The 13,118-nt window shown below is 50.6% G+C and overlaps 1 long non-coding RNA gene across 1 annotated transcript; it reads left to right on the plus strand.

Annotated features, from left to right (window-relative positions):
* Positions 1-4,073: 4,073 nt before the first annotated feature.
* On the plus strand, positions 4,074-12,707 carry LOC135176521 (uncharacterized). The gene is made up of 2 exons (XR_010302689.1): positions 4,074-4,226; positions 12,569-12,707. It is a non-coding gene; the product is annotated as an uncharacterized LOC135176521 (long non-coding RNA).
* Positions 12,708-13,118: the final 411 nt, after the last annotated feature.

Genomic DNA, 13,118 nt, shown 5'->3' on the forward strand with positions numbered 1-13,118 from the left:
GATTTTGGGGAAAGGGTGCTTACCAGATGGGCTCTTTTCCTTTGAGAGTGGATTTAGTCCACGAATATCTCAGTATAGAATGTTCTACCTGCCGGTCAAAGAGGAAGTCTCCGTGTATTTTTAGAAGCAGAGACAGTAAAACCATTAAATTAATTTGTCTTTGCTTTAATAAAAGTGCTCCTTGCCTTTAGAAGGATGATAATGACACTAGATTAATGTATCCAGGAGTACCATTGTGAGTGGCAGCTGGAGAATGAGAACTTGATGGGATGTAAAATGAAAGAAAAATGTTTGCAATCAGTTTTGTTCTTCATTCTCCTCCTACCCCAGCTACCTGAGGTGTTCAACACATAATTCCACAATTATGTGGTGGCTTCTTTCTTGCTTGCTTCTTTCTTTCTCTTTTTTTCTTCTTTAAAGGAGGGCATTGTAAGCCTTGGGTAAGGAACTCTCAAGATGCTATTTTCATGCAAATAGCTTTGTCTACTAAATTGAGGAACTTTAAGAAGCACAGAAAATATAAAGAAATGTGGGCAGAATGCTTTGGAAATGTAAAAGTTTCCTGAGAGTTGTCAACAGCTCTTTAAGCAGTCTGTTGCCTGCACCTCACAGCAGCTTTTCTTTCTGATTGCAGGGCGGGGAAACAACAATTACCGAGTGAAAAGCTCTCCTGCGGTTGTTGCACTGAGGAACAGCTCTTGGAGAAAGGGTCGTTAAAGGAGAGGAGCCGAGTGGAACACCATTCTGCAGTTCCCCTTTCTGGCTTTGATGAAAATCGAGATGACAACGATGCCCTAATTCTTTTGTCTAGTTTCCAAGCTTTAGGTAAGAGGATCCCCAGTTTCCTACGGGGTTTGTCTTAAAAGGTTCTCTAATGCCTTTTAACTGGTGTCTCTCCTAACTGTACCTTCCTTCAGTGGCAAAGAAGCCTTGAGAGTTGTGTTCCATTTTGGGCTTCTCCAAGAAGGAGATTTAGGAGTCTGGAGTGGGTCTAGAGAAGGGCAATGAAACTGGAGATTTAGGAGTCTGGAGTGGGTCTAGAGAAGGGCAATGAAACTGGAGATTTAGGAGTCTGGAGTGGGTCTAGAGAAGGGCAATGAAACTGGAGACTGGAGAACAGGGCTGATGAGGAGCAGCTGAGCAAACTGGGCTTGTTCAGCCTGGGGAAAAGAAGGCTGAGAGGAGACCTTCTCGCTGTTTAGAACTGCCTGAAAGAAGGTTGCAGTGAGGTGGGAGTTAGAACTGTTAGGACTGGAAGGGACCACAAGAATCATCCAGTTCCAATCCCCCTGCCATGGGCAGGAACACCCTACCCTAGATCAGCCTGGCCAGAGTCATCCAGCCTGGCCTTAAACACCTCCAGCCATGGGGCCTCAACCACCTCCCTGGGCAACCCATTCCAGCCTCTCACCAATCTCATGCTCAACCACTTCCTCCTCAGATCCAGTGCTGGCTTAATGGTTGGACTCTTCTGATCCTTAAGGTCTTTTCCAACCCAAACAGTTCTGCCATACTCTGAGTTCCCCATCAGAAAGATCTTTTATCACTCACACACAGCCTTGTACGGAAGATATGTGTCTAAGCCTTAATTATTGGAGGGCAAAACCAAGCCTGGAAAGCATCCTCTCAAAATTGAGTGTGGTATGAACAAAGCAAGTGACTTTTCCCCACCACCAAGATGAGCACTTTTCTACTTGGCTGCTGTGGATGATTAAGGGAAAACAATTGCGTTCTGACAACATGCATTGACATTTTTAAAATGAAAAAGAAATGAAGAACAGATTCTGGGAGGCTTGCCATTAGTGATAATGGATTGCCCTCAACGAGAGCTTTTTCTGAAAGTCTGGTTCTATTTCTTTCTTTCTTTCCCTTCCTCCTCTCCCCCCCCTTCTTTTTCCTTTTGATAACGTTGCTTAGAACAAGCGGTGCTGGCACAGGGGACGATGAGTGGGTCACAGGAGTTCAGGGGGTAACTCGAGGACCAAAAATGGCCCTGCACCTGAACTTTAGGCAATTATAGAACTGTTGCTCTGCACAGCAACAGAATCACCTCGCTTGAGGTTCATCAAGACCAAGGGCAAGGTCCTGCAGCTGGGTGGAGGCAATGCCAAGCACAAATGCAGGCTGGGCAGGGAGTGGCTGGAGAACAGCCCTGAGGAGAGGGACTTGGGGATGCTGCTGGACCAGAAGCTCAACAGGAGCTAGCAGTGTGCACTTGCAGCCCAGAAAGCCAAGCAGAGCCTGGCCTGCAGCAGAAGTGTGGCCAGCAGGTGGAGGGAGGTGATTCTCCCCCTCTACTGTGCTCTGCTGAGACCCCACCTGGAGTACTGCATCCAGTTCTGGAGCCTCCATTGCAAGAGTGATGTAGAGATGCTGGAGTGTGTCCAGAGAAGGGCCAGGAGGATGCTGAGAGGGCTGGAGCAGCTCTGCTGTGAGGACAGACTGAAAGAGTTTGGGCTGTTGAGTCTGCAGAAGAGGAGGCTCCCAGGTGACCTTCTTGTGGCCTTCCAGGATCTGAAGGGGGCCTCCAAAAAGCTGGGGAGGGACTTTTTAGGCTGTGAGGGAGTGGCAGGACTAGGGGGAATGGAGCAAAGCTGGAGGTGGGGAGATTGAGAGTGGCCATGAGGAGGAAGTTGTTGAGCATGAGAGTGGTGAGAGGCTGGAATGGGTTTCCCAGGGAGGTTGTTGAGGCCCCATGGCTGGAGGTGTTTAAGGCCAGGCTGGCTGAGGCTGTGGGCAGGCTGCTCTAGGGTAGAGTGTCCCTGGGCATGGCAGGGGGGTTGGAACTAGATGATCCTTGTGGTCCTGTTCAACCCTGACTGATTCTATGATTCTATGAACCTCGGGACTCAAAATGGCCCTGCATGTGCACTGCAGACAATCACAGAATGGTTTGGGTTGGAAGGGACCTCCAAAGGTCCTTTCCTTTCCTTCCTGTCCAGTACAATACCCCCTGCAGACAGCAGTGACATCCTCAACTAGATCTGGTTGCTCAGAGTCTCATCGAGCCTGACATTAAATATCTCCAGGCCTCAACCACTTTCTGGGCAACCCATTGCAATATTCCCTCACCCTCATGGTGCAGAACTTCTTCCTGGCATCCAATCTAAATCTGCTAGTCTGTAATTTCAAATCATCTCCCCTCATCCTCTCACCAAAGGACTCTGCAACTTTTTTGTAGCCCCCTTTAGGTACTGGAAGGCTGCTGTTAGGTCTCCTTAGAGCCTTCTCATCTCCAGGCTGGACAACCCCAGCTCCCTCAGCCTCTCCTTGTAGGAGAGATGTTCCAGCCCCCTGATCATCTTAGTGGCCCTCCTCTGGACCTGCTCCATCAGGTCCATGTCTTTCCTGTATTGAGGGCTCCAGTTCTTCAGGTGAAGTCTCACTTAGAGTAGAGCATAGCAAGAGAATCACCTCTCTTGATCTGCTGTCCATGCTTCTTTTGATGCAGCACTTAACAGGCCAACAGAAAAAGCCCATAATGCCTATGAGGGCAAAGAGTGGAAAGCTAAATTATTGCTGATAAATTAATATTGTCATAGGTAAGCTGAAGAATTGGAAAGTGAACTGGACTGAAAACTGGCTGAAGTACTGAGCTTGGAGGATTTGGGTCAGTGGTGCAGAATCTAGTTCACAGATTTGTAGGTTCATAGAATGGTTTGTGTCCGAAGGGACCTTAAAGGTCATCCAGTTCCAACCCCACTACCATGGGCATGGACACCTTTCACTAGATTAGGTTGCTCAAGGCCTCATCCAGCCTGGCCTTGAACAGGGAGGGAGCATCCATGACCTCTTTGGCAACCTGTTCCAGTGTCTCACCATCCTCACTGTAAAGAGTTTCTTCCTCATCTCCAGTCTAAAGCTGCCCTTCCCAATCTTCAGTCCATTGCCTCTCATCCTATCACTGCAAACCCTTGAACAAAATCACTTCCTGTCTTTCTTGTAGGCCCCTTCAGGTGCTTAAAGACCTCTGTAAGGTCATAGGAGTGTAGTTGGAGGCCTGTAGCTCACAGTGTTCCCCAGAACTCAGGGCTGGTTCTGGTCTTGGTCAACATCTTCATCAGCAACCTGGATGGGATGAAGAGTCAGAGTGTACTCCAGGCAAGTTTTGGATAGTACTAAACTGGCAAGAGTGGCTGAAATCCCCTCATGCTGTGCTGCTACTCAAGAAGACCTGGACAGGCTGGAGAATGGGGCAGAGGGAAACCTTGTGAAGTTCAGCAAGGGTAAGTGCAGAGCCTTGCACCTGGGGAGGAACAGCCCCCTGCACCTGTATGGGTGAGGGGTGACCTGCTGGAAAGCAGCTCTGCAGAGAAGGACCTGGTGGTGCTGGGGGATAACAAGGTCCCCATGAGCCAGCAACATGTGCTTGTGCCCAAGAAGGGCAATGGTATCCTAGGGTGCATTCAGAAGAATGTGGCCAGTAGGTAGAGGGAGGTTCTCCTTCCCCATCTACTCTGCCCTACTGAGGCCACATCTGGAGTCCTGGGTCTAGTTCTGGGCTCCCCAGTTCAAGAGAGACAGCAAACTACTGAAGAGAGGCCAGTGAAGGGGCCTGGAGTATCTCTGTGAGGAGGAAAGGCTGAGAGACCTGCAGCTGCTTAGCCCGGGACAGAGCAGCCTGAGAGGGGAGCTGATCAATGCTGATCAATAGCTAAGGGGTGGGGATCAAGAGGATGGGGCCAGACTTCTGTCAGTGGTGCCCAGTGACAGGGCAAGAGGCAACAGGCACAGACTGAAACCCAGGAGGTTCTGTGTGAACAGGAGGAGAAACTTCTTTGGTGTGAGGGTGCTGAAGCCTTGGAGCAGGCTGCCCAGAGAGGCTGTGGAGTCTCCTTCTCTGGAGAGAATCCAAACCTGCCTGGATGTGGTTGTGGACGAATTGATCTGGGTGGAAGGGAAATTGAGATGGATTATCTTCTCCAGAAGTCCCTTCCACCCCTCACAATATTCTGTGCTTCTGTAATATTTAACTTTTCTTTTTTGCTTCAACTTTCATTTGCTTGCAAATGAAAACTGTTGTGTCAACACTGCAGGAGATGGGCCATGAATAGATTTCATTTTTCCCCCCCAAAGGTTAATTATTATTTGATTAAAAAAAATAATAATAAATGAGAACAGTTGGGTTTTAAATGATAAGCAAACATCCCAAAGTGCCTCCCTGGCAGCATGTGCTGCACATAGACAGCTCAGCCCCATGCCAACATGCAGCAGGTCACAGAAACATAGAATCAGTCAGGGTTGGAAGGGACCACAAGGATCATCTAGTTACAACCCCCTACCATGGGCAGGGACACCCTACCCTAGAGCAGGCTGCCCACAGCCTCAGCCAGCCTGGCCTTAAACACCTCCAGCCATGGGGCCTCAACCACCTCCCTGGGAAACCCATTCCAGCCTCTCACCACTCTCATGATCAACAACTTCCTCCTCACATCCACTTTCAATCTCCCCACCTCCAGCTTTGCTCCATTCCCCCTAGTCCTGGCACTCCCTGATATCCTGGAAAGTCCCTCCCCAGCTTTTTTGGAGGCCCCCTTCAGATCCTGGAAGGCCACAAGAAGGTCACCTGGGAGCCTCCTCTTCTCCAGACTCAACAGCCCCAACTCTTTCAGTCTGTCCTCACAGCAGAGCTGCTCCAGCCCTCTCAGCATCCTCCTGGCCCTTCTCTGGACACACTCCAGCATCTCCACATCCCTTTTGGAATGGAGGCTCCAGAACTGGATGCAGAACTGCAGGTGGGGTCTCAGCAGAGCAGAATAGAGGGGGAGAATCACCTCCCTGGCCCTGCTGGCCACACTTCTCCTGCTGCAGCCCAGGCTTTGCTTGGCTTTCTGGGCTGCAAGTGCACACTGCTGGCTCATGCTGAGCTTCTGATCCAGCAGCACCTCCAAGTCCCTCTCCTCAGGGCTGCTCTCCAGCCACTCCCTGCCCAGCCTGCATTTGTGCTTGGCATTGCCTCGACCCAGCTGCAGGACCTTGCCCTTGGTCTTGTTGAAGCTCCTGAGGTTGACTTGTGCCCACCTCTGCAGCCTGTGCATGTCCCTCTGGATGGATCCCTGCCCTCCAGCCTGGCTGCTGCATGTCACTGTCCCATGGATAACTTATTGCCCACCAGGACTCCAAGGTCCTGCAGTTAGGCATTTTCCTGTAGGAACTTTTTTTTTCCTCCTTGCAACACTTAACTTTCAGTTCTGAGGTTGAAACCAGAATGTTTACAGCTGCATCTTTCTGTAGGCAACCCTGTGAGAGGTAATTTGATCTGAACATTCCATTTAGTTCTCTGATGGAAGAAGTAAAGTTAGGTGAGACTTGTTCTGCTGTGAATTCTTGGTGTGCCATATAATAAAACCCCAACTGCCCCCCCAAAAAATCACACCCCATTGCAGTTCTCCAAAATAGCAGCTGTAAAACTTGTGCCTTGTTAAAGTTACAATCAGCAGATGCAGTAAAGGGGTTATTTAAGCATACATTGGCAGGTGATGTTCATCCTGGGTCACACTGGGGTTTTGACTCCGTAGCAGTGTGCTTTGCCTGACAGTCTCATGGTGGTTGTTGGGGGGAGGAGGAGACAAAAGCCCTCCTCTAAATCATAGAATTGTTTTGGTTTGAAAAAACCTCCATGAACATTGATTACAACCATCAACCTAAACCCACCATGGCTGTTAGACCATGTCCCTGAGTGCCATTTCCACATGTTTCTGAACACCTCCAGGATTGGTGCCTCCAGCCTGTTCCAATGCAAGGAAGAAATTATCTCTAAATTCCAACCTAAACCAGCACAATTTCAGTCTGTTTCCTCTTGTCCTATCACCTGATCATAGAATCAAGCAGGTTGGAAGAGACCTCCAAGCTCATCCAGCCCTGTCCAATCAACCAGACCATGGCACTCAGTGCCTCAGCCAGGCTTTGCTTCAACACCTCCAAGGATGGTGACTCCACCACCTCCCTGGGCAGCCCATTCCAATGCCAATCACTCTCTCTGACAACAACTTCCTCCTAACATCCAGACTAGACCTCCCCCATCAAAACTTGAGACTGTGTCCCCTTGTTCTGTTGCTGCTTGTCTGGCAGAAGAGACCAACTCCACCTGGCTACAGCCTTCCTACAGGGAGTTGCAGACAGCAATGAGGTCAGCCCTGAGCCTCCTCTTCTCCAGCCTAATCACCCCCAGCTCCCTCAGCCTCTCCTCACAGGGCTGTGCTCCAGGACCCTCACCAGCTTCATTGCTCTTCTCTGTGCACCTTCCAGCACCTCAACATCTCTCTTGAATTGAGTAGCCTAGAACTGGACACAGCACTCAAGCTGTGGCCTGAGCAGTGCTGAGCACAGGGGCAGAAGAACCTCCCTTGTCCTGCTGGCCACACTCTTCCTGAGCCAGCCCAGGATGCCATTGGCTCTCATTAATTGGAGGCCAAGAGCTGGACACAGAAGAAGGAGAAGGGAAATCAACTGAGGAGCAAGCAACAAACTGGGAAAGCAGGAGTGTGAAATGTGAATTACTTGAGTGTGGGCTCTGAAGTATAGACAGCTTGAATCCGGGCTTGTGGCTGTGCCTGGTGTTCCCTGATGGTTTTCAAGGGTGTGTGGATGTCTAAGAGGAATGGCTTGGCACAGGTTCCCAGAGGAAATTTGAGCCATCTCAGCCTGGGCCTTAATTTCCATGAGTACTGTTTGGTCTAGAGCCTGCTTGGCCTTTTGGGTTGAGACTGCATTAATTCTGGCTTCTTAGAGGGCACTTCATTAATTAAGGAGGATAAGGTGATGACTCATCTGGAGTACTGTGTCCAATTCTGGGTCTCCTCAGTTTAAAGACAGACAGGAAACTGCTTGAGAGTGTAGAGCCAAGTGTTATGAAGATGGTGAGAGCACTGGAACACCTCTCTGATGAAGAAAGGCTGAGGTACTCCGGGAATTTTAGGCTGAAGAAGAGGAGACTGAGAGGGGATCTTCTCAGTGCTTATCAATACTTAAGGGGTGGGTGTCAGGAGAAAAGGGCCAGGCTTTTTTCAGTGCTGACAGGACAAGGGGTAATGAGTACAAACTTGAACCCAGAAGGTTCTACCTAAATGTGAAGGTGAACTCTTTTACTCTGAGGGTGGCAGAGAACTGGAACAGGCTGTGCAGAGAGGTAGTGGATTCTCTGTCTCCAGAGACATTCAAAACCCACCTGCCAGGCTGGATGGGAGGGCAGAGGCCAATGGGATGAAACTGAACAAGGCCAAGTGCAGGGTTCTACACTTTGGCCACAACAACCCCAAGCAGCACTACAGGCTGGGAACAGAGTGGCTGAGAGCAGCCAGGCAGAGAAGGAGCTGGGGGTGCTGGTAGAGAGGAGCTGAAGATGAGGCAGCAGTGTGCCCAGGTGGGCAGCAGAGCCAATGGCATTCTGGGCTGGCTCAGGAAGAGTGTGGCCATCAGGACAAGGGAGGTTCTTCTGCCCCTGTACTCAGCACTGCTCAGGCCACCCCTTGAGTGCTGGGATCTCCCAGGCAAGCAGCAACAGAAGAAGGGGACAGAACCTCAAGTTGTGCCAGAGGAGGTCTAGGCTGGATGTTAGGAGGAAGTTTTTGGCAGAGAGAGTGGTTGGCATTGGAATGGGCTGCCCAGGGAGGTGGTGGAGTGGCTGTGCCTGGAGGTGTTGAAGCAGAGCCTGGCTGAGGCACTTAGTGCCATGGTCTGGTTGATTGGCCAGGGCTGGGTGCTAGGTTGGAGTGGCTGAGCTTGGAGGACTCTTCCAACCTGCTTGATTCTATGATTATATGTTCTTGGTGACTCTGCTTTGACAGGGGGCTTGGACTACGTGATCTCTAGAGGTGCTTTTGAACCCCTACCATTCTGTGATTCTGTGCTCATCCAGTCCAACCCCCTGCCACAGCAGGATCTCCTGTACCAGATCACACAGGAATGCATCCAGGCAGGTCTTGAGTATCTCCAGGGAGGGACTGCACCACCTTCTGGTTCCAGTGTTCTGTCACCCTCACAGTGAAAAAAATCCTTCTCATGTTTCCATGGAACTTCCTATGCCTCAGCTTCCACCCAGTGCCTCTTGGTCCTGTCATTGGGCATCACCCAGTGGAGCCTGGCTCCAGCTTCCTGACATTTACTCATTACATATTTGTAACCATGAATGAGGTCACCTCTCAGTCTCCTCTCCAAGCTAGAGAGCCTCAGATCCTTCAGTCTCTCCTCATAAGAAAGATATTCCACTCCCTTAATCATAGATTAATCATAGAATCAGGCAAGTTGGAAGAGACCTCCAAGCTCAGCCAGTCCAACCTAGCACCCAGCCCTGGCCAATCAACCAGACCATGGCACTAAGTGCCTCAGCCAGGCTTGGCTTCAACACCTCCAGGCACAGTGACTCCACCACCTCCCTGGGCAGCCCATTCCAATGCCAATCACTCTCTCTGACAACAACTTCCTCCTAACATCCAGCCTACACCTCCCCTGACACAACTTGATACTCTGTCCCCTTCTTCTCTTGCTGCTTGCCTGGCAGAAGAGACCAACCCCACTTGGCTACAGCCTCCCTTCGGGTAGCTGCAGGCAGCAATGAGGTCAGCCCTGAGCCTCCTCTTCTGCAGGCTGCACACCCCCAGCTCCCTCAGCCTCTCCTCACAGGGCTGTGCTCCAGGCCTCTCACCACCTTCACTGCCCTTCTCTGGACACCTTCCAGCACCTCAACATCTCTCTTGAATCATCTTTGGCTTTGCACTGGACTCTTTCAAGCAGTTTCCTGAGGTCCTTCTTCTTGAAGTGAGTGGTCCAGAACTGGACACAATACTCCAAATATGGCCTCACCAGGGCAGAGTAGAGGGGGAGGAGAGCCTCTCTCAGGTTCTCACACACCCCAGAGTGGCACTGACCCTCTTGGCCACGAGAGCACATTTCCACCAACCATTTTTTTCTTGGCCAGCTGCCACTTAAGCTTTGTAGTTCTTGCTGTGCTGCTTTTCTCTTCCAAGTGAAACGCAAGAAAATCACTCTGTAACAACCAGGGCTGGGAGACATTTCCAGCCTTTTGTATAAGCTGTGTGGGATTTTGCTGCTTTTCTTTTTCCACTTCCATGATTGCTGTCCACATAGGTAAAGCCAGACCCAGCAAATGCTGGTAATTCAGGTAAATTCCACAGCGTTTGGGCTTTGTGTGGGGAGGAAAAGAAGTATTTCGTGCAGCTTTGGAATGGATTGATAAGGGAGGTGGGAGCAGAGAAGTCTCTGCTGTGAGGGTTTTCTCAGAACCTTTCTGCATGGCTTCCTGGGGAGCTGCAGAGGTATTTCCCCACCATATACATGGCAGATTGGCATCTTTATGGGTCTGTTACAAATGTGTTGTCAGCTCAAGGGCACAGCTTGCTTCAGTTCTTGCCTCTGACTCATTTGTTGCTTCCCTCTATGCCTCATGCTTGCTCTGGGACTGGTGATCCATGCTGTGAACTCTCCTGTTTCTCATACTTCAGGTCCTGTTTGGCTGTCTTTTCATCAGCAGGGATTTCTCTTGTGAGCCAGAATGTGCTCATGCATTTCCTTGGTGCCACTGGGTCTATATAGGTAACATTTATATGTATATAAATAAATGTAAACTGTGGAGGTTTGAAGGTTTATTTTGTCTTCCTCCCCTCCCTCCCTCCTCCCCTCCTCCCCTCCTCCCCTCCTCCCCTCCTCCCCTCCTCCCCTCCTCCCCTCCTCCCCTCCTCCCCTCCTCCCCTCCTCCCCTCCTCCCCTCCTCCCCTCCTCCCCTCCTCCCCTCCTCCCCTCCTCCCCTCCTCCCCTCCTCCCCTCCTCCCCTCCTCCCCTCCTCCCCTCCTCCCCTCCTCCCCTCCTCCCCTCCTCCCCTCCTCCCCTCCTCCCCTCCTCCCCTCCTCCCCTCCTCCCCTCCTCCCCTCCTCCCCTCCTCCCCTCCTCCCTTCCTCCCTTCCTCCCCTCCTCCCCACCTCCCCTCCTCCCCACCTCCCCTCCTCCCCACCTCCCCTCCTCCCTTCTTCCCCTCTCTCTTTTCCTCTCTCCCCTCTCTCCCTTTTCCTCTCTCCCCCTCTCTCCCTTTTCCTCTCTCCCCTCTCTCCCTTTTCCTCTCTCCCCTCTCTCCCTTTTCCTCTCTCCCCTCTCTCCCTTTTCCTCTCTCCCTTCCTCACTCCCTCCCTCCTTTCTCCTTCCTCTTTTCTTCCGTCTTTCTGACTTTCCCCCTGGCACCAGTACATTTCATGGCTTTACTCTTGGTAGGGAAGCACCCAAAGTCTTTTTTTGTGCCTCTTAACAGTGTCCCTTGCTTAATGGAATCATAGAACACTTTACATTGAAGGTGACCTTTTAAGGTCATTGAGTCTAACTCCCCCCCCTGTAGTCAGCAGGGACATCTGAAACTACAGCAGGTTGCTACAACAAATAACCTGGCCTGGAATGATTCCAGAGATGGGGCTTCCACCACCTCTCTGGGCAACCTGGGCCAGAGTCTCAGTGTCAAACATTTCTTCCTTCTCTCCAGTTTGACTCTCCCTCTTTCAGTTTCAAGCCATCACTCCTTGTCCTATCACAACAGACCCTGCTCAAAACTCTGTCCCTATCTTTCTGATCAGCTCCTTTAAACACTGAGAAGTCTCCCTGAAGCCTTCTCTTCTCCAGGCTGAACAATCCCAACTCTCTCAGCCTGGCCTCACAGCAGAAGGTTTTCAAGCCTCTGATCATCTTTGTGGCCTCCCCTGGATGTGCTCCAGTGGTTAAGGTTGGGTTACTTATTAAACCAACTGCACTGCTACTTCTTTTAGGCTGAGCTTGGTGCCCAAAGCATGCCAAGCTGCTTGAAGCATCACAGAGTTCACTGGACCTCCATGTGTTCAACATCTGCATGTGTTGCTTGCACACCTCTTGAGATTTTGTCTCCAGTGCAAAGCCAAAGGCTTATGTGCTGCCTCTGGAACCTCCTGAAGATAGGGTTTGCAGCTCTGTCATGGGAAGGTGCTTCTCCAGGAGATATGCTGCTCTTGTTTGATGGGAAGAAGCCTCCCACAGAAACCATTCCTGGCCATGAATTCCAGTTTCATAGAACCATGAAATGGGTCCAGGCTGGAAAGGACCTTTGAAGGTCAATTAGTCCAACTCCCACCACAGTCATCAGGGACATCCTGGGAGGTGGTTGAGGCCCCATGGCTGGAGGTGTTTAAGGCCAGGCTGGATGAGGCTGTGGGCAGGCTGCTCAAGGGTAGGGTGTCCCTGGCCATGTCAGGGGGGTTGGAACTGGCTGATCCTTGTAGTCCTTTCCAACCCTGACTGATTCTATGATCCTCAGCTAGACCAGGTTGCTGAGAGCCTTGTTGAGTCTGGTCTTGATCTTCAGGGGTGTGGCCTCAATTACCTCCTTGGGCAACCTATTCCAGCATTCCACCATCATCACAGTAAAGTTTGGCTCCTTCTCCACTGGGAATTAAGAAAAGGTGCCTGCAGGTGGATGGGGAGAGCCCTTTCTGCAGGAGATTTGTTGCTCCATGCTGTGGGTGTGGTGGTTTTGGTAGGTATTTAACCTGTTTCAGTGAATCAGATGAATGGTTTGTTGGGGTTGTTTTACTTTCTCTAGGTGACACCTTTTGGAGATGACAGAGTTTCCACGTGCTCCCAGTTGTGACTATTTGCCAGACAATGTTTTTGCCTGTTGATCCCAAGGCACTGTAATCTTCTGACAGTCCAAACCTGCAATTAAAGAGGTGAGTAACTTAGCAAGGATGTACCAATTTGTGTGTTCCCTGACTTAGAGGAGGCACCTTTTTTGGGGGGGGGAGGGGAGGGAAATGGGGTTTAAATCCTGAGTGTTCCCATCTCTCAGTTCAGATTTCATCCTGAAAATGTTCTGTTAATAGCTCCTGTAAAAATTCAGCCCCAGCAAATGTTCCCTCTGGAAACTTCAGCTGCTGAGCCATGCAGAAAGACTGATCACACAGAGAGAGTATGGGCTGGAGTAGAGAATTCATGGAGGTTGCCAGGAGGCACTCTTGGGAAGATGTATTCAGCACCTGCCTGTGGGATGATACCAAGGAACCCAAACCCCTTGACTCTAAGCTATTTTAAGCTGCTTCAAGACTCATAGAATCATTTAGGCTGGAAATGACCTTTAAGATCATTGAGTCCAA

This window comes from Pogoniulus pusillus, chromosome 6 (assembly GCF_015220805.1).
Source record: "Pogoniulus pusillus isolate bPogPus1 chromosome 6, bPogPus1.pri, whole genome shotgun sequence".
Lineage (NCBI taxonomy): Eukaryota > Metazoa > Chordata > Aves > Piciformes > Lybiidae > Pogoniulus > Pogoniulus pusillus.